General features: G+C 45.3%; 1 protein-coding gene and 1 long non-coding RNA gene across 2 annotated transcripts in view; both read left to right on the plus strand.

Moving 5' to 3' along the window:
- The first annotated feature begins 1779 nt into the window (after positions 1 to 1779).
- LOC122366330 lies at positions 1780 to 3494 on the plus strand. The gene is made up of 2 exons (XR_006253869.1): positions 1780 to 2179; positions 2665 to 3494. It is a non-coding gene; the product is annotated as an uncharacterized LOC122366330 (long non-coding RNA).
- A 12108-nt stretch (positions 3495 to 15602) lies between these two features.
- The window catches only part of LOC122366329 (coiled-coil domain-containing protein 85C-A-like), a 53450-nt gene continuing 49177 nt past the window's right edge, over positions 15603 to 19875 (plus strand). The window contains exon 1 of the mRNA XM_043338491.1: positions 15603 to 15788. The gene's annotated coding sequence lies outside the window, so the exon portion shown is untranslated. The remainder of the gene's footprint in view (positions 15789 to 19875) is intronic.

The raw sequence follows: 19875 nt of genomic DNA on the forward strand, positions 1-19875 counted from the left end.
ACACAAACATTTTGATGGTATGCACAGGCAGTTGCTACTGTACATACACATATATTACCAATTTAGAATTGCGCTATTATTTGCTAAGTGCTGGCCATTGGAGAAAGGAAATGTAGCGCAAAGTATAGAGGAATAACACATGTTTGCTCCTAGGACGTATGTTTTGTATAATTCCTCTTACCGCAACAGATATTCTTCCAAAACTACAATCGTGCTATTTTTCCGCGCCGTTTGCCTCCCCAGAGCCCGTCCTTGGTATCGCCTATAGCTTCCGTTCCCGCTACGTGAATGAAAGTCACGTGACTACTACAGGTTTGCGCTCAGTACTAACACACCTAGCCCGAGGGCCGGTCCGTAGCGGGGAGGGGTAGAACGCCTGAGCTCCAGCGCAGTGGAGGTGGTGGTGGCCCGTATCATAAAGAGGCAACCGTAAGCAGAACTACAATTGCCGCCGTATAAGATTATGATCAAGTTTTCTTTAAAGGTATTGATTGACAAGAAAGTGCAATGTTTATCCGATATAATAAAACGGTGTCCAAGGCCTTGGAAGAACTATAAAACATATTCAGCAACGTATACATTTCTGATACAGGCCATGACCTTTCACCTTGCCTCCGGGGAGGACCGCTCAGGAAGCCACATACCGAACGAATCGAGGTCTCGCAGCGCGGCGGCAGACGGGGTGGATAAACCATCGCCAGATCTTTCGGTTACTTATGTTTCCAGAAGAACAGGTTTGCGCGGGGGGTGGAGGGTGAGGGCTGTTTTCAAACCACTCACCAATCCTTTCCTTATTAACTTATAGCTTACCGAAAAATGCAACACAATGGTGGCCGTCACGAGATGTAGCGAAGAGTGCCTCAGCCACACCGGTTTTGAGTAAACTTTAAGCATTGGAATTCAGGCCAGTGATCCTGAAGCATTATTTTATTTTTGTCATGCATAAGCTGGGATGATGTGGTCCAAGTTAATTGTGAAGAAACGGTTTTAGTTTCAGAACATTTATGAGGCTAGTAGCGCCAAATAGTATACGTTTGTTGCAAAATGTCAACTAGAATGTTGACGTGCTATCCAGATGATGGAATTTATTTGACACAAGAAGTCAAAAAGTGGCATCGTTAGTCATCCTGCATACCTATAAATCGATTCGTCACCTTGGTTCGAGCTCAATAGTTCTTTTTGCGGATGATCGGTTTCCTTTATTTTTTTGGGGGGGGGGGAGAGTTTATGAGCCAGCAAAACATGTCTTAGTTATCAGGGGCGATATCAGGGGCGATGTTACCGGGTGCTGAGCGTGAGAACGTTGCCGTGTCACGTGAAAGACTGCAGCATCGTTAGCGAACGGCACATGGAAGCTCAAGTCAATTAGCGCCATAGGAGCTGAGAAACATGGGGTGGCTAAACTTGCCCCTTGGCTCATCTTACCTCACTCTCCCCTATTTGGGGCTCTCAGCCTTGATTTGTTAAAGTTATTTGTCTGTTCATTATAAAAGCTGTCAAATTTGCCGTATCATTAAACTTTTATTGAGTTTGTATTTCACACTTATCTAAAATCAACAATTTGGACTACGTTTCCATGACACGTCTCAATCGATTTAGCGAAATTTCACGTGCGTTTTTCTCGGAAACCATTTACCTTATGCAAAAAATGAGCGTATATATGGTTTTAACCAGGGGGGTGACACCTAATGGAACGCCATTGGTCACGATTTTGTTTACTGAAGAAGCTCCGATGACGTACTTGGCGGCGCCCGATGGCGGCCAATCAGAGCGCAGGAATTTGCTAACAAAAACCAGACTCTGCTGCTTGTGAACATAAGCAGAGACAGTGTTGGCGCTTTGGGCTCGTTTATTTTCAGGGTGACGCAAACAAGTCGTAACCGTTGTTACCATGGTAACCGCGGCCCTTGCCACGGCCACTCGACTCATATAGGGCTGAAATTGATACAGCCAGTTGATTTTAGAGGTTTATTTGTGAGTTGATATCATTTTAAGTGGTTACTTGGTTGTGAAGTGGTTGAACTTTGGACTAAATCATAAATAAAATCTACTATACCTACTAATATGTAAACAAAGAGGTTGCAATGCCCAATATCAATATCAACATCTTGAAGAATCTTGGCAATGCCCAATCACACTGTCGGACTCTGTTCTGGAAGCCGGAGGCATCGATGTGAAGGTGAGTATGTCACTGAGTAACCTCAATATTTAATGGGAAAGTTGCTCCTTAACGTCTTGGTAAATGTAAGCATTTGCGGTGCTTTTTTATTAATATAAAGGCTGAGCGAGCACTAGAGTCTGGAATAGGTATATTACATTTATGAAACTTGTCAATTTATAGTATTCAAAATGTTATTTTCAATTTATATAAATTTTAGGACTTGAAATACAAATCATTTATAAGAATTATCAAAAACGTTATGGGATTTTCTTGGTCCTCGTATTTTTTCCTTTGGAATTATATAGGTACTTTTTGACACTATATTTCTTTAGAATCATGTTTTGCGAATCATAGTTGATTTGCATTCTATGGTGATTGTGTTTACTTTTGCCACTGTGTTTACTTTTGATGAGCTCGCCTCGTTGCCAAGTTCCTATGCCCAATGGTATCGCTCAGTGTCAATTATCTTAAATTTGCTAACGCAGCCGGTGTAACTTTCCCAGATCGACGAGCCCTTCGCGGCTGGACCGATCCTGGCGGAGGATCTCCAGCGCGTGGCTGGTGCAGAGGTCCGCGGTGCCGCCCACTCAGAGCCCTGCAGCCTGGAAGCCGACATATCATACCAGACGATGGCTTTCGCTGCGGGCTTCGTGGCTCAAAAATGCCGCCATTTGGACCGCAGACTCGGATGGACGATGTTCGGATGGACGATGCATCTGCAGAGGCCCTATACTTCGTTCCATATCAAGCTCGCGGTCGGAGTGTCTTCGGTAGCTACTCCTAAGCTGCTCAATAATTTGCGTATTTGAATGTTACTAGCTGTATGTACAGACATCAGACACTGCTTTCAGCGGGGCACTTCGGCCGAAGGCTTGACATGGAACAGAGCATTAGCATCTGTCCCCGACCCAAGAGGATGGCTTCAAGTGGTGAGCCGCGGCCAGTTGTATGTGCCGTCCGTCTGGTGGATGTCAGTCGTGCAGAAGTTTGAGATCAACTTCTCCCAGATCACGGTGTTCTCCGCTGACCGGGAGCCGGGAATCGTCCGGCGGAACCATATTTGAATAAAGTCACAAGTGATAACTAACAGTCTTGTCCGATGTTAGCATTGTCCGTCCGATAAGATGCTCGTTCTTTGTGCACGCGGTGAAGGTCCAGCCCCGCTTCAGCGTGTGTGGCTGTTACAGCGGCTTTGGAGGGAGCACGGGAGAGCGAGTGTGTGCCGCCACAGCGGCGCTGTAGGAGGGAGTCTGGCGCTGCGCGCACGTGTCGACGAGGTGACCAACTGTCCACAGGTGACGACGACGATTGTTAATATACCACTTTTAGCATGGGAGTTTAAACTGAAATAGCAGTTTTACAGCTGGATGCGTACACAGCCGACGAGCTCGTAATCATCCATCTGCCGGCGCCTGGCAATGTTGACAGGAGTAATCGATGTAGGCAGGATCGTATTTAGTATTATGCGTGAATAAGAGCCGTCGTGGCATATCAGAAGGTAAGGTTGCTTTCATATTACCTTGTGATGCATTTAAATGCATCTCATTTTAAGACAAACATTACCATTACGAGGTTTGAAATAGTCGGTTTTAGTACGTCGCCGGCCGGGGCCGCCGAGTGGCTCGCCGCCAGTGACGTCACCCGCCGGCCGGCGGAATTCAAGGTCAAACGCGTGTTGTCGCTACCTGTAGTTTCTATGGCCTTGGTTTTAACTAGCACCTAATCCTACATTTACATTTTTAAATTATGCCTAAATGCTATGATGGAGCAAATCCATTTTTCAAAATCGGCTTAGCTTGTGTCATGGAAACGTAGCCAAATGTAGCCTTTTATGAATGGAATTGGATGGTGAAAATCCTAAAATTTAATCCTAGAATTTAAATCCTAAAATTTAATCTACCAGTCTGCATCGAAAAGGTTTAAAAACCAGAGCAAGTTAGGTGCAGTTTCTAATCTATGCCGCTTTTTATTAAGTGTCTCATAGCTCCTCTCATAGCTCTCATATTATGTTTGTTTGGGCTTTCTCAGCCACGAACGTATAAGGGGGGGGGGGGTCCGTTGGACCCCCCCCCCCCTTGCCGTTTCGCCCCTGATCGAGCTAGAGCTTCGCGGAAAAAACGAGCGTGTTGCCCGTGACGAGAGGAAGCCGATGATACCTAATTTTAAGGTCCTAGGTCATTGGTTGACCTTGCAGGTCAGGTTAATGACCCAAAAGTCGGGAAAATCGGGACCTGTTAGAACGTCGTAAAATGTGGCTGCTATGGGGTTTTTCGGGGCGCTGATCACGAATATCATGTTAGTTTTGATCACAGATGATGTCTTTATGCATTAAGTCCAGGTCGGGTCAGGTCAGGTCAGGTCAACCAGTAGGGGTCCTGCCGGGTATTCCTAGTAGGTGTCAACCGCCTCTGACAGCTTCATAACATGTTACGAAGGTACCAAAACTACTTCGTAAACGTTCATATGGCTGCTAAATTCGAATTCAGCTAAAAAACTGGCCTAGAAACATGTAAAACTCGAAAAAGTGAACCGAGGTCACCAAAGGTCAATGACCTGACTTGACCTTCAGGTGACCTTGACACCCACCCTAATGCATGGGGGCAGCATCATATCACATGTCTGAACGCTTGAAACCACGAAAAGACTGCAAACGCGCGGCGAATGCGAGCCGACATACGCCGAATCGCGATTCCGGCCAAACATGGTCTCGAAAAGTAGGTCACAGGTCAAAGGTCATTGGGGTCAGGGTCATGAAATTCTCAGGGTAGGTGTAAAATTGATTAACGCGAGGGTACTGAAAGTTTCGTCGCGATCGGCCGCTTTTTACGCGAGTTATTCGCGAAAAACCATGGGGGGGTCCGTTCGACCCCCCCCCCCCCCCCTATACGGGCGAGGGTTAATCTTGAGCCGCTTCTCTCACGATTCATTTTATGTGGTGCTTACATTGTTCAAGAAGTTATAGTATTCGAGCTCGTTGGTCTTAAAAACTGCTATCGAAGTAACTTAAAGTGCTTCGGGCTTCGGCACTTAAAAACCAATCGATATTTAACCCTCACCCATTTAGGCATTTCTTTTGAGCGTCTTACATGTAGCGGAGGGGCGTAGAAACCCTCAGCCATTCGGCTCTTGATAAAAAGAGCCAGAGCTTCGCTGAAAAATAAAAGAGCGAGCTGCTCGTGACGAGAGAAATCCGATGATTTGAGGGTCCTGGTCATCGCTGACGAGAGAAAGCCAATTATTTTTATGTTCTGGTCAATGCTAAGATCCTAGGTCACTGGTTGACCCCCCAGATCAGGTTAATAACCCAAAAGCACGGAAAATTGGGTCCTGCTAGAATTTCTACAAGTGAAGTTTGCTGAGACTTGGCTTGCTTCTGACTCCGAATTTGCACTTGCTTTGATCAAAGATGATGTATCAAAGCATTTGGGGTAGGCCGGGTCACGCCAGATCACCCATTAGGCGTTCTGCCGGCTATCCATAGAATGTTAACCAGCACTTACAGCCTTGCAACATATTGCATATGCACTATAACTGATACCTAAGTATGCCTAGTTTTCAAATGCTAAAATGGGTGCTAAATTTCAAACCAACACTTTCTAAAAAACACAGTAAAAAGGTGTAAATTGAAGGAAGTTAACTGAGATCATTTCAAGTAAATGACCTTAACCTGAGTTTCACGTGGCCTTGGCACCCACAACAATCAATGAGACAAACATTATATAGTATATTTCACATGTTGTCACGTAGCTAATCACGAAACGACTATGGAAACACACAGAAGATGTGCACTGTCTTTCAATTGCTATTCTGGCCTGACATGATCTTTAAAAAATAATCACAGGTTAAAGGTAATTTGGTTCAGGGATTTAAAATTATCAGACAAGATGCAAAAATGATAAGGGCTATTTAATTTTCCGGGAAGTTGTAAAATTGATTGACTCCAGGGCACCAAAGAATCGTCGCAATCCTTCGCTTTGCCGCGAGTTATTGGTGAAAAACGGGGGGCGTGGTCTACTAACCTCTACTTATATGTGTGGTGAGGACTGAGGGCTAATATTCATTTTATCTGCGTTGATGAATGTTCAACAATTTCTACATGAACTGAGACCAGTCCATATGAGTATGTTTTTCTCACGGACAATGACAATATAAAAACAATGCGAATAAAACCAAACGTTTCGGACAACAACGTGCCTTCGTCAGTGGAGAGAAATAAGTGTATAGGTTTAACATCGATGAGAACTAAATGCGGCACCGTCTCGGTCTGGCCAGCCGGGTTGCCGATAAAATACACAAATGTTTATAAGCTTCCATGATGTGCTTAAAAAAAACTGCTGAAAATATATCTTTAAAAAGTAAAGATAACTACTTCATCGATTTTATGGAAAGAAAACATGTATGCCTAATTACTTATTATTTCTTGCCACTGACGGAGGCACTTTTTTGTGCGAAACGTCTGGTTTTATTCGTATTGTTATTGTATTGTCATTCCCTGTGAGAAAAAAGGACAACTCTTCAGTTAGTAACCATAACAGCGAAACGGCTTAATGTAACACAATTCACTGTGTCACCGAAGGTTTGTTGTCAATAGTTAAAACACTTTTCTTTAGAATTGTGTTTTTCTATTGAAAAACAAATCTGAGTTCCCTGACAATTTGTATACGAAACCTATAAGTCCCTAAAAATAATCCTATTTACAACTTTAAAAAAGATACAGCTTATACAGCTTGGGCATACATTTTTTTTCTGGATTAAGATAATATTCATTTATCTCCACAGAATATGGTAAATTAGTGCTGCTGAAGTTCGCTTTCGAAGCGTCTCCTCCAGGCATTCCACAGCCATCGGACATTCTGCCACAGCCACAGCAGCCACAGGCATTCTGTCATCGGACAGAGACTACCGAGAAGAACACCATCAACTTGTTCTACAAAAACCAGATGACACCAGGCCACAAAAGTGATGAGGTTGCGCTGAAGAAGATCATCAGCCGTAATTGTAAGCCAGTAGAAGCCACAAGCCAGCTGAAGCTGAACATCAACTACCAAAGTCCCACTGTATCTTCTCTCATCATGAAGAACAATCTTACCAAAGACGAAACGTCGCTGAAACAATGCAAGGTAGTATACCGCTACCATTGTCGAATGGGGGACTGCGCGCTCCTTCCAAACAGCGGGTACATCGGCTGCACAACCACGACGCTCTCAAGACGACTGACAATGCACCTGCAGAACGGAACACCTCAAGTTCACACCCAGACCAGGCACAGCACGGCACTGACGCGAAAAGAAATCGTCGCGAACACCACCATCTTGGACAGGGCGCCAGACAGGAGACGCCTCCTGGCGCTCGAGGCGCTCTACATCAGAGAAGAGGACCCCACCATGAACAGACAGTTAAGGGGTACGCTTCAACTGTATGAAGGGCCCCGATTGTGTTAAATAGGCCGTCCTCTGACAACAATTTGCCCCTTGTCGTCCCCTTCACTCTCGCTCTTTCTCGTCACTGTAATCATGTACATATGTAATATGTACTATGTAGTGTAATTTCGACTGTACGTTTATCATCTGTCATGTTATATGGTATTTTCCGTCTATGATTATTTTTAGAGTCGAAACACCATTATGTTACTGGCACGAGACAGCATTATGAATTCAAATAATGTTATTCAACTTTGTGACCCGATATGACCCTGTTCTTGAAAATGTGTAGAGACATACACGAAACGCGTTGAACTTAAGGTCATGTTTTGGATTCTATTCAACTATGTATTGATAATGAGTTTTGGAAATGTCATCTTCGAACATAACACCGACGACCGTAAAACGATAAGAACGATAGAGTCTCTTAGCAAGAAGTTAACGTGTGCCAAAGCTGCGATAACGTTCAACAAACAGTGTGAATTGAATAACTTGCTTCCTTCTTTTACGAATATATATATATATATATATATATATATATATATATATATATATATATATATATATATATATATATATATATATATACAAACATATATATATATGTTTCATTGTAGACCAAGGAGTTGTGAGCTTTAGCAAGCTTTCGGTTGGTTCTTTCTATAGTGCGAATCAGTTTTTTGGTACCAGACGGAAGATCAAATATTAGTTGTCCAAAATTGCTCATTAATTAGTCACACAATCGTTAAAATCGTTAAAAATAAGTGACGTTTCGGTTTATTGTCTCTAAACCATTATCAAACAAGTCGTTCACGAATCGAAAAACACAGTACCAGATGCAGTTGTTTTACATAATACATGACAAAATGTCTCGTGAATAGGGGTAAGACCACTTCTTTTAGACATATACACAAAAATACCTATCACCTAAGAAGGAATTGCGCAACGTAAGGGTGACTAGACTAGTCACATACAAGGCTAATCACACGGACACATCGTTCTTGACGTCCGGATTAGCGTCACAGGCCTAGTGTGACACATGAGTTGACCTGTTTGTTGAGTGTTGGTGTGTGCTGTCTAATGAGTAAGGCTTCAGCAATGAAAAGTCTATATTTGTTGTGTTCTGTTTTGATGATGTCTGTGTTTTCTGTGAGATGTTTTCTGGTGAGTGTTGTGTGGTGTTCTTGCCTCTTGGTTCATGTGCTGTTTGGGGGCCCCATCCCTCAAGTGCATGGTGAGGCGTCGCGAAAGTGACGTAGTTGTAGCACCGATGTAGCTTATATCTCGAAGCCTACAATCTTCGAAAGGACAAGAAAAACGATAAACTACATTGGTGCACTTCAACTTGTCATTTTTGCTGTGTGTGTTGTTTCGTATGAGCAGGTCTTTTGTCTTACTATTCCTGTAGTAAATGACCAATAGTAAACGGTCATTCTCGTCAACGCATTTTACATGGCCATATATGATGTCTCTAATAACTCGCTCGTCTATTTTATATGCAGTTGACATCTGGTTGCGGTAGAAAATTCGGATTTTTCTACCGCTGTTCGTCCCGTTTGTCCCGTTTGTGTCGTCCGTCCCGTTTGTCCCATTACTCTCATTTGTCCCGTTTGCACCGTTCGTCTCATTGTCCCGTTTGTCATGTTACCTTTTTCGACCACCCTGTCCAGGTAAGTTCTGATTTCGTCATCTATCTCTTGGTTTGAATATCCATTGTTAACTAATATCTGCTTAATCCTAGTGAATTCTACATGTAACAAATCCCATGACGAACATACTTTTACCGCTCTTCGTATAAAAGCACGTATAACATTCTTTTTGTATCTGGAAGGACACTCACTGATCCCATTCAAACATTTTCCAGCGTCAGTAGCTTTGCGATGCACTGACGTGATGAAAGTGTTTGTTTGGGCTTTGACCATCACATCCAGAAAAGGAAGTTTACTCTCGACACTCAGTTCAAAAGTAAATTTTAGAATGGAGCTCGATTCTAACTTAGATATTATTGCATGAAGATGCTCCTCGTTTCTGAGGGCCTCTATTTGCCAATTTTTATATGTGTGAAGTAGAGGGAAAACTTTTAGAAGACGCGGACGTAGCCCCCAATATCTATTGTCGATACGTAGACGACATTTTTGTAGACGTCAGAAACGAGGAGCATCTTCATGCAATAATATCTAAGTTAGAATCGAGCTCCATTCTAAAATTTACTTTTGAACTGAGTGTCGAGAGTAAACTTCCTTTTCTGGATGTGATGGTCAAAGCCCAAACAAACACTTTCATCACGTCAGTGCATCGCAAAGCTACTGACGCTGGAAAATGTTTGAATGGGATCAGTGAGTGTCCTTCCAGATACAAAAAGAGTGTTATCCGTGCTTTTATACGAAGAGCGGTAAAAGTATGTTCGTCATGGGATTTGTTACATGTAGAATTCACTAGGATTAAGCAGATATTAGTTAACAATGGATATTCAAACCAAGAGATAGATGACGAAATCAGAACTTACCTGGACAGGGTGGTCGAAAAAGGTAACATGACAAACGGGACAATGAGACGAACGGTGCAAACGGGACAAATGAGAGTAATGGGACAAACGGGACGGACGACACAAACGGGACAAACGGGACGAACAGCGGTAGAAAAATCCGAATTTTCTACCCCAACCAGATGTCAACTGCATATAAAATAGACGAGCCAGTTATTAGAGACATCATATATGGCCATGTAAAATGCGTTGACGAGAATGACCGTTTACTATTGGTCATTTACTACAGGAATAGTAAGACAAAAGACCTGCTCATACGAAACAACACACACAGCAAAAATGACAAGTTGAAGTGCACCAATGTAGTTTATCGTTTTTCTTGTCCTTTCGAAGATTGTAGGCTTCGAGATATAAGCTACATCGGTGCTACAACTACGTCACTTTCGCGACGCCTCACCATGCACTTGAGGGATGGGGCCCCCAAACAGCACATGAACCAAGAACACCACACAACACTCACCAGAAAACATCTCACAGAAAACACAGACATCATCAAAACAGAACACAACAAATATAGACTTTTCATTGCTGAAGCCTTACTCATTAGACAGCACACACCAACACTCAACAAACAGGTCAACTCATGTGTCACACTAGGCCTGTGGCGCTAATCCGGACGTCAAGAACGATGTGTCCGTGTGATTAGCCTTGTATGTGACTAGTCTAGTCACCCTTACGTTGCGCAATTCCTTCTTAGGTGATAGGTATTTTTGTGTATATGTCTAAAAGAAGTGGTCTTACCCCTATTCACGAGACATTTTGTCATGTATTATGTAAAACAACTGCATCTGGTACTGTGTTTTTCGATTCGTGAACGACTTGTTTGATAATGGTTTAGAGACAATAAACCGAAACGTCACTTAGGGGAAGCCGGGGGAAGCCCGGCATAGTAAGCTCTTTTTCATTTTTATTACATACCATACGTGCTGTATAAAAAGTTGATATCCTGTTAGCTAGCTAAGTTCATTGGCCGTGTCTTCCCAAAAATTCGGTTTCGTGGAACAAGTGTAAGGTTGAGAAAATCGAGTTTTAAAAAAGTGTTGATTTTTCTGGGGTAAGCCCGGCATAGGGGTAACGCCGGCCACCTCCCCAGCGCTTTACAACGAGTTGATGAAACCATTATCTGTCTTCCAAATATTAACGGAAAGTGAAATATTAAGGTACTGATTAGCTCTGGACATCTCAGAGTTTATGTCACTACTGGTATTTTAGCTAGCGTCTACCACATATACAGTATAGGTCGATGAAAATCGTGATGCAAAATTGACAAAAAAAATGTATATTTCAAAATTCCTTAAAATTTATTTTTCTTTTTACCTTAATGCATCATATTGCATATCATTCGACTCGGCTGATGAAGAAGAACACAACAACACCATTTTTGAAGCTCTAGCTTCTTTGTCTGTCGCGTTATCTGCAAAAACGTAGTTTGACCCTAGTTGACCTTAAGTGACATGACTGGCTTTGTCTATGATAACATGTTTATTTTCGAAATTTATCTTTGATCTAGGTGTAAACCAAACCTGCTCAGTACCTATTATCTCATGGAAAACAGTGGTTTAGTGGCATTGCTCTCGGTTGGGGGTAAGCTTGGCCACTCGCCCGGGGTTACCCCAATGTGCTAATTTTTATTTTAGAACAGCGATGTTCGAAAAAATGTCACACTTAAGCCAGCCTGCCTCGTCACCCCTCACTACAAACACTTAAACGGTCCTTACAAAACATTCGTATAAATATTAGCACTGTATGGTACAACATTAACAGTGCAACATATCTCACTTTTTAGCTATAAACCCTTTAAAAATCATTTTTGCTCTATAACTTTAACAATATGCAATTTTTGTTAGCCTTAACTTTTTTGCTGGCGTTACCTTAGCTGTCACGCTGAAAGGACAAACAGTTGAGCATTTTATTGTGAATAATTTAGCCGGAAACGGGGTGGCCGGGCTTCCCCCGCGCCCGGGCTTCCCCCGGCTTCCCCTATTTTTAACGATTTTAACGATTGTGTGACTCATTAATGAGCAATTTTGGACAACTAATATTTGGTCTTCCGTCTGGTAGGGGAGAGTGGGGAAAGATGCCCAGGGTTTTACTATGTCATATATTATTCGAAAATGACGATCGGAAAGCAAAAACTTGGAGTTTCAACGGAAGCCGACATCATTTTTCTCCAAAAATATCACACTTTCGTGCCTGAAATATGATAAGTTTTTTGCTATTAAGCATTTTCCTGAAGAAGTGAAAGGGGGCATCTTACCCCACAGGGTGGGAAAGACGCCCCCTGGCGTTGGGGAAGATGCCCCCTGCACTATAAGTGACATAAATGGGCACGTGAATCGCCTGAACGAATCAATAGTCCCTTCGAGCCTGCAGTAGACACCAAACGTCATCGTAAGGGCCCTCAAAAGTGGTCGTAAGGGGCTTCAGAGGTCATCGTTAGGGCCACCATAGTCCAGCGCGGCCAAACAAGCCTCCGTGGTGGCGTTCGGAGACCACTGTGGGGCCCTTATAGGTCTTCATGATGCTTGAGGGCCCTCGAGCCCATCGTGGGGACCTCAGATGCCAGCGCCGCCCGTGGAGCCAACGTGGGAGCCCTCAAAGGATGTCGTGAGGGGCCCTGGAGCCAATAATGGGGCCCACAGAGGCCGTTGTGAGGGCTCTCAGAGTCAGATGCAGTCCAAAAAGTCGCTGTGTGGGCCGAGAGACCGGCATGGGGAGCACCCGAGTGTACTGGACTCTCAACAGTCCCAGATCGGCTTTTGTCTCTCATCACAAGCATGTAATAAATGATTTGACGGGCTGCTTGAAGGACAGCCTACGTATTTAGGGGGGCGTCTTTCCCCATCAGGGCAGGGGGCATCTTACCCCAAGGTACCGAAGTAACATTAAATCAGTACAATTTGTTAGCCATAAAACTACGCCCTGAAACAAACTGTTTGGAACACAGTACACGCATGTTAATGTATCACGACTATAGCAAGGAAGGCAAAAATTATCTACCTTCTTCGATATTTACAATGTTTTGACACCAAAATATTTTTTGAAAGCAGCAAATAAAAAACATGTATTCACCATCCAGCCGTTGCCCAACTGAGCTTCGCAAACTTTTCTGCAGTTAACAAGGCAGGCTTCCGCTTTACGCTAAGAACATTTATTTCCGGTTTCGATTCTTTGTTTCGCCGCTAGAGGGGGTGCCCCACCCCCTAGTCTTTCCCACCCTGGGCATCTTACCCCACTCTCCCCTACCAAAAAACTGATTCGCACTATAGAAAGAACCAACCGGAAGCTTGCTAAAGCTCACAACTCCTTGGTCTACAATGAAACATGTATCAAAGATATTCTGCCAAAATATACCAATATATATATATATATATATATATATATATATATATATATATATATATATATATATATATATATATATATATATATATATATATATATATATATATATATATATATATATATATATATATATACATATATATATATATATATATATATATATATATATATATATATATATATATATATATATATATATATATATATATATATATATATATATATATATATATATATATATATATATATATATATATATATATATATATTACAGGGAGTTTGAGAAATCCGTGAGTTTGCAAACTCCCTAGTGAGTTTGCAAACTCCCTGACCCATCAGTGACTTTGCAAACTCACTTATAGGGAGTTTGCAAATTCACTAGGGAGTTTGCAAACTCACTGACCGGTCAGGGAGTTTGAGAAATTCCAGAGCGATTGGGCCAAATAAAATCAATTCAAATGTGTAAGATGAGGATGGCATACGTGCCGTCCGTGATGTTAAAACAAAAGCGACTAGTGGTAGTGGCGACTAGTGGCGACTAGCTAGTGGCGACTAGTGGCCTATATAACCGTCGCACGCTGACAAAAAGCTTACAGATCCTTCATTGTTTTACCGAAAAAAATGCTACTCGCGGCTATGTAAAGGGGAGGTTCGGAGCAACGTGCTCCTCCGTTCCGTCGTTTCCATCCTCAGGAATCAGGATACTGAAATCCTTCTCGTCCACGCCGAAACCCCCACTCCGGGCTGGACAGGCACCTTTATCTCATGCGGGCTGCTCCCTTGGAGCGGCACCGCTGCTCCCGAGGAAGCGCACCCCGTAGCCGGGTGCAAAGAGTGCTTGGGGGGCTGGTCGGTCTGTCAATTCGGACGGGCTCAGCCCCGGCGACTCTGCATATAGGCACTACAAATAGTTCCTCGGACCCGATGACCTGGGCAAGGCCTTCTCAGCGGGCCCTTCCGTTTCTGGGACCCGGCCAAGACAAGCTGTTTCTGAGACCGGGCCCAGAAGCGCATATCTGGGCCCGTTTTCTTGATACATTGTCGAGCCCAAGGGCCCATCACTTAAGCTCAAAAGCCTGGTCCAAGGCCTTCTGAGCGGGCCCTTCCGCTTTTGGAGACCTCCCGAGCCCCAGGTTGTCATTGGCTTGGCCCGGTTCGCTTTTAGGGCCCGGCCAGGGACCCGTATGGGCACCAGCAAGGCCCCATGGGGCCATTTTTTTAACCCGAAAGCCTGGACATTGGACAAGATTTTCTCAGTGGGCCTTTCCACTTCTAGGACCCGGACAGGCCAAGATGTCCCTGTGACTGGGCCCGGAAAAGGATTTCTTTCGGATCCGCTTTCCATAACTTCTCCAGGGCCAATAAGTTCAAAAGCCGGACCTTCGGGCCGATAAGGGTTTGGGGCCCAAAATTGATAAGGTTTGGGGGCCCGGCAGGGCCATAGGGGCCCTTCCTCAAGCCCGAAGGCTCGAGCGTATCCTCCTGAACAGATCTTTCTGCTTTTGGGGCCCTGCCGGGCACCAAATGCCCTGGCTCTGCCCAAAAGTGGGGCCGAAGGGCCCAGTTACGGACCTGTTTGTGGCCCGGCAGGGCCCCAGGGGCCCATCACTGAACCCGAAGGCTCGAACAAATCCTTCTGAACAGGCCCTTCCAAATTTTGGCCCTGCCGACCTCAAACTGTTCCTGGCTACGCCCAAAAGCGCCGCTTTCGGATTGCCTAGCGGGCCCTACTGACTACTGAGCCCGCTTTTGGGGCCCGACAGGGACAGAGAATGACGACAACCCGCTTTTTGGGGCCCGACGGGGGCGACCGCCCCCGTCGCTCCCCCTTGGATACGTCTCTTGAACCACCCCTGCTAAATGGAGACACCTTTGGACGGTTGGAGGCCCCAATGCTGGCGTCAAAGTTGCACCCGTTCTTGTTGCTCGTCTACAGGCAGACGGTGTCGTGAACGCTAACACTGAGCAGGACATCGAAATCCCTGGAGGAACGAATCATTACCTGCACTTGGAATGGCTCTCAACAGGTGGCGGTGGCAGCAGCGGCGCCGTCGTGCCCACCGATGGCCCGTTACGCCGCGCCGGTCACACGTGCCCTTGTTGCCCGGCACATTCCAGCGGACGTGTCCGGCGGCCGTGGGGCGGCCATGTCTGCCGAGGGAGAGCGTCGCCGGCTGCCTCCGACGCTCGCCTAGTGGGCCGGGAGGCCGGCTGCGTGTGGTGACACAGCCAGTGCGCCGTGGTGGGAGGCCAGGGGTGCAGCGGCACGCGAGCCGCCGGCACCCGACCAGCGCTGGCTGAGTGGACGCTCCCCCAGGTGAGCTGTTGCAGTGGGGATTATTTTTACTGGTTCGAGCCTCGAGGAGACGACGTGTCGGATTTGGTTAACCCTCGCCCGTATAGGGGGGGGGGTCGAACGGACCCCCCTCGATTTTCGCGAATAACTCGCGTTAAAAACGGCCGATCGCGACGAAACTTTCAGTACCTTCGAGTTGATCAATTTTACACCTACCCTAAAATTTCATGACACTGACCCAAATGATCTTTGACCTGTTGTGACCTACTTTTCGAGACCACGTTTGGCCGAAATCACGATTCGGCGTATGTCGGCTCGCATTAGCCACGTGTTTGCAGTCTTTTCGTGGTTTCAAGCGTTCGAACATGTGAAATGATGTTGATCCCATGCATAAGGGTAGGTGTCAAGGTCACCTGAAGGTCAGGTCAGGTCATTGACCTTTGATGACCTCTGTTCACTTTTTCGAGTTTTATATGTTTCTGATCTAAACTTACATGATATTTGTGATCGGCACCCCGAAAGAAAACTCATAGCAGCCACATTAACCCGCGCCCCGTAGGGGGGGGGGGGGCGAAACGGCCCCCTGTCCTTTTTCGTCGATATCTCCTAAACGGCTCGAGATATCGCCACCAAACTTTCAGGATCCCTCCGGGCATCAATTTTACACATTGTGACCAAAAATTTTCCAGAGGCTATGATGGTTGGCCAAAAATGACGTCAGAGAATGACGTCATGTTCTGCCATTTTCGACCGAAAAAAAAGACCTTCGCGAGAAGAGCTGTCAGGCCTACAGCTTTGAAGATACAGAAAATTGATCGAACGTAAATGGTGTAGAATTGACAGGGCTACAAAACTGCTATCTCGGATTTTTGAGATTTTTGAGTTTTTAACCCGCGCACCGACGGGGGTCTGCGCTAACTTCGTACCGACGGCGGGGGGGGGGGGCGGATGACCGCCCCCCTGAGATCTCGAGGACGAAGCAAGATAGCGACAAGCGGTAAACGGCAAGGGATACGCACGGACAAGGTCTACAATTTTTACAAAGGTTATTTTCAGGTCAGGTCAAAGATGACGTCACAGGGGTCAAAAAAGTCAAAATGGCGGCGCTAGGTATGGAGAGTTTTTCTCGAATAACTTTCGAACTAGTCAATATACGAAAAAACTAAGGGCATTACCGTGATCCTCTCGTCAATCCGCATCGAATGATATATATGTTGACCTCGAAAGGTCAAGGTCAAAGGTTGACCTCAGGTCACGTGACCTCAAGGTCATCATGTATATCATTCGATGCGCCTTGACGAGATGAACACAATGAGACCATCTGCGCGGCTGTATCTTGTTCCTGTACGGAGTTATTGTAAAAAAACCGCTGGTGACCTTTGATGACGTCACATGACCTTACAGCTGCCCAACAGCAAAACAGACCTCAAGGTAGTGAAGGTTGATCGTATATGAGGTCATGTATGGTTTATGGGGCCATTCTGACCCGTTTTAGTGGTAAAAACAGGGAGTTGATTTTTCCCCCATTGACTTGTAATGGGGAGGTCGAGAAATTGACCTGACCTTAGGTCATCGATATCAAAATTTCGAGATATACAAATTGTAGCTACTAATGACCTTATAACATCCTGCGACTTTCAAAGGCCTCCGACATCTACTGTAGCTCTGGCACGGTGACAAAGTTGCAAAAAAGTGACTTGAGGTTGGGTCATTCAAAGTGACCTGGTGACCTGACCTTAAAAGTTCGGAGGTTCAAACTTGCACACCATGTGTAAAATTGATGAGAGAATAGTCGTAATAAATTTCGCGGCGCCCTCAAGGGGGGCGGATATCCGCCCCCCCCCCGTCGGTGCGCGTGTTAACCCCCAAAAATCAAAATGCAATTTTTTGGATATATTAGCCAAAAAATCCAAAAAGTTTTTTGAGTTAAAAAAACGGAATATATGTGATAGTACCTACCGTCTTCTATCAACATACCAAATTTCAGATCTACATCTCGTTTTTTGGCCAAGTTATAGCGAAAAAACTGTTCAAAAATGATGACGTCAAATATTCAAACTCAATTTTTGGCAATTCTAGACCACGTAGGGCAAGACAAAGACCACCATTGGACTCCCCGTGACGAGCTGCATCGAATCAATACCCATTTTATGCAAAAATATCAACTTTGAAATTTGACCTAATTTGACCTGACCTTGACCTGAACTTCACCAAAACGTGACCTAAGCTGGTCCCAAAGGCTACCTGACCCACATAATCGCATTTGTCATGTAAAATGGACCATAAAACATGTATCACACGACACTTTCATATTGTGACCCCCCAGTGACCTGACCTCTGTGACCTGACCTGGTGTCAGTGACCTCAGATAGCGAAGTACGTGTTCGACGAACAATGTACCATCGATGGTTTTCAATAACTTACCAATTTACTCGATTTCACAACACATTTCTTGAAATGCCTGTGAACGGTGAAAATTGGCCTTTGACCTGACCTGTGACGTCATCGGTTTAATGAAAAATTAATTTGAAAATTGATTCTCGCGGAGCGTGATGTCCTTTACAACATCAAAACGTATTGAAAACGTTGATCACTGGCTATGAAACCGACATATTCGGAAAGAGCATTCTTTTCTGACCAATATCCACCCAAAACATTATCGAAAAGTCAAACTATTGTGAATTTGACTCAAGCATACGACCGTGTTTTGTTAACGTTACGGGTATTTTTCGACAAAATCCGATCGATGGCTTCGGCAGGCAGGCCATTCAACTTTTGATAATAGCTAGCTACCAGTAAAACGCCTTTTGGGCGAAGAACGAGCGAGCGAGATAGTGAGCCCTGCACGTGCGCAAGGGTGAGAGGGTACTTCCAACGGGCCTGTGCAAAGCACCCTTCTAACCGGTCGCTAGCGGTGTGCCAAATTTGAACGCAATTGGCCCAGCCGTTCCTGAGATCTGGAAGCGGCATTCTGCACGTGCGCACGTGCAAGCGGGGTCCAAACTGACTTTTGCACGGCTCCCTACTAACTGGTCCCCAACCGTGTACCATATTTGAGCGCAATCGGCCCAGCCGTTCTCGAGATCTGGGAGCGCCCCCTGCACGTGCGCACGTGCTGTAGCACCCCAACCTTAACACATGCAGATGAATTATCTGATGGAGACCTAACTGTGTACCGAGTTTCAATTCAATCGGCCCAACCGTTGTGCCGTTATTGAGGTTGCAATTTTGGGGTTCTTAAAAAATGTCCAACTTTACCACGCGCCACGTGCGGTGGTTGGCAAGAACGCATGGTGGCCATCACACCACAGAACTTTTACGTCCAAGTGACATTCAGTAAAGAAGACCGCTTGTCAATCGGATGTCCCGTTCCTAAGATATTAGCTTTTGAAGAGCGTCCCCACGGCCGCTCATACTCAGGATTTTCCCTTAATTCAGTACCAGTATAACGCCTTTTGGGGCGACTAACGGAGCGAGCGAGAGGGTGGGCCTTGCACGTGCGAAATTTCGAGGGGGTACCTCCAGCTGACTTGTGCACGGCACCCTACTAACCGGTCTCTAGCGATGTGCCAAATTTGAGCACAATCGGCCCAGCCGTTCTCGAGATCTGGAAGCGGCACCCTGCACGTGCGCACGTGCAAAATGGGTCCCAACTGACTTTTGCACGGCACCCTACTAACCGGTCCCTAACCATGTACCAAATTTGAGCGTCATCGGTCCAGCCGTTCTCGAGATCTGGAATCGACCCCTGCACGTGCGCACGTGCAGCAGCACCCCAACTGCACAACTCTGGCACAACTCTGGTCAGCTTGAATCCCAGTGGATCCTCCTAAAACTGGAGAAAGATCGTCAGCTAATTGTCTGCTCGCTCTACCGACCGCCCCGCTACTCGGACACTGCCCTACGCGCTGATTTCAACGATCTCGAGTCGCAGCTGCAACGGAACCTGATCGACCACCCCAAGGTTCCGTTTGTCATCTGCGGCGACCTAAACTGCGATTTGCTGAAACACCGGAGTTTCCGCGCGCGTATTCACCTAAGTGACTTTTTATCGGACTACTCTCTCGATCAACTTGTAACTGCACCCACGTACAGCTCCGGCTCACTC

This window comes from Amphibalanus amphitrite, unplaced genomic scaffold (assembly GCF_019059575.1).
Source record: "Amphibalanus amphitrite isolate SeventyFive unplaced genomic scaffold, NRLGWU_Aamphi_draft 000797F_arrow, whole genome shotgun sequence".
In the NCBI taxonomy this organism is placed as follows: Eukaryota; Metazoa; Arthropoda; class Thecostraca; order Balanomorpha; family Balanidae; genus Amphibalanus; species Amphibalanus amphitrite.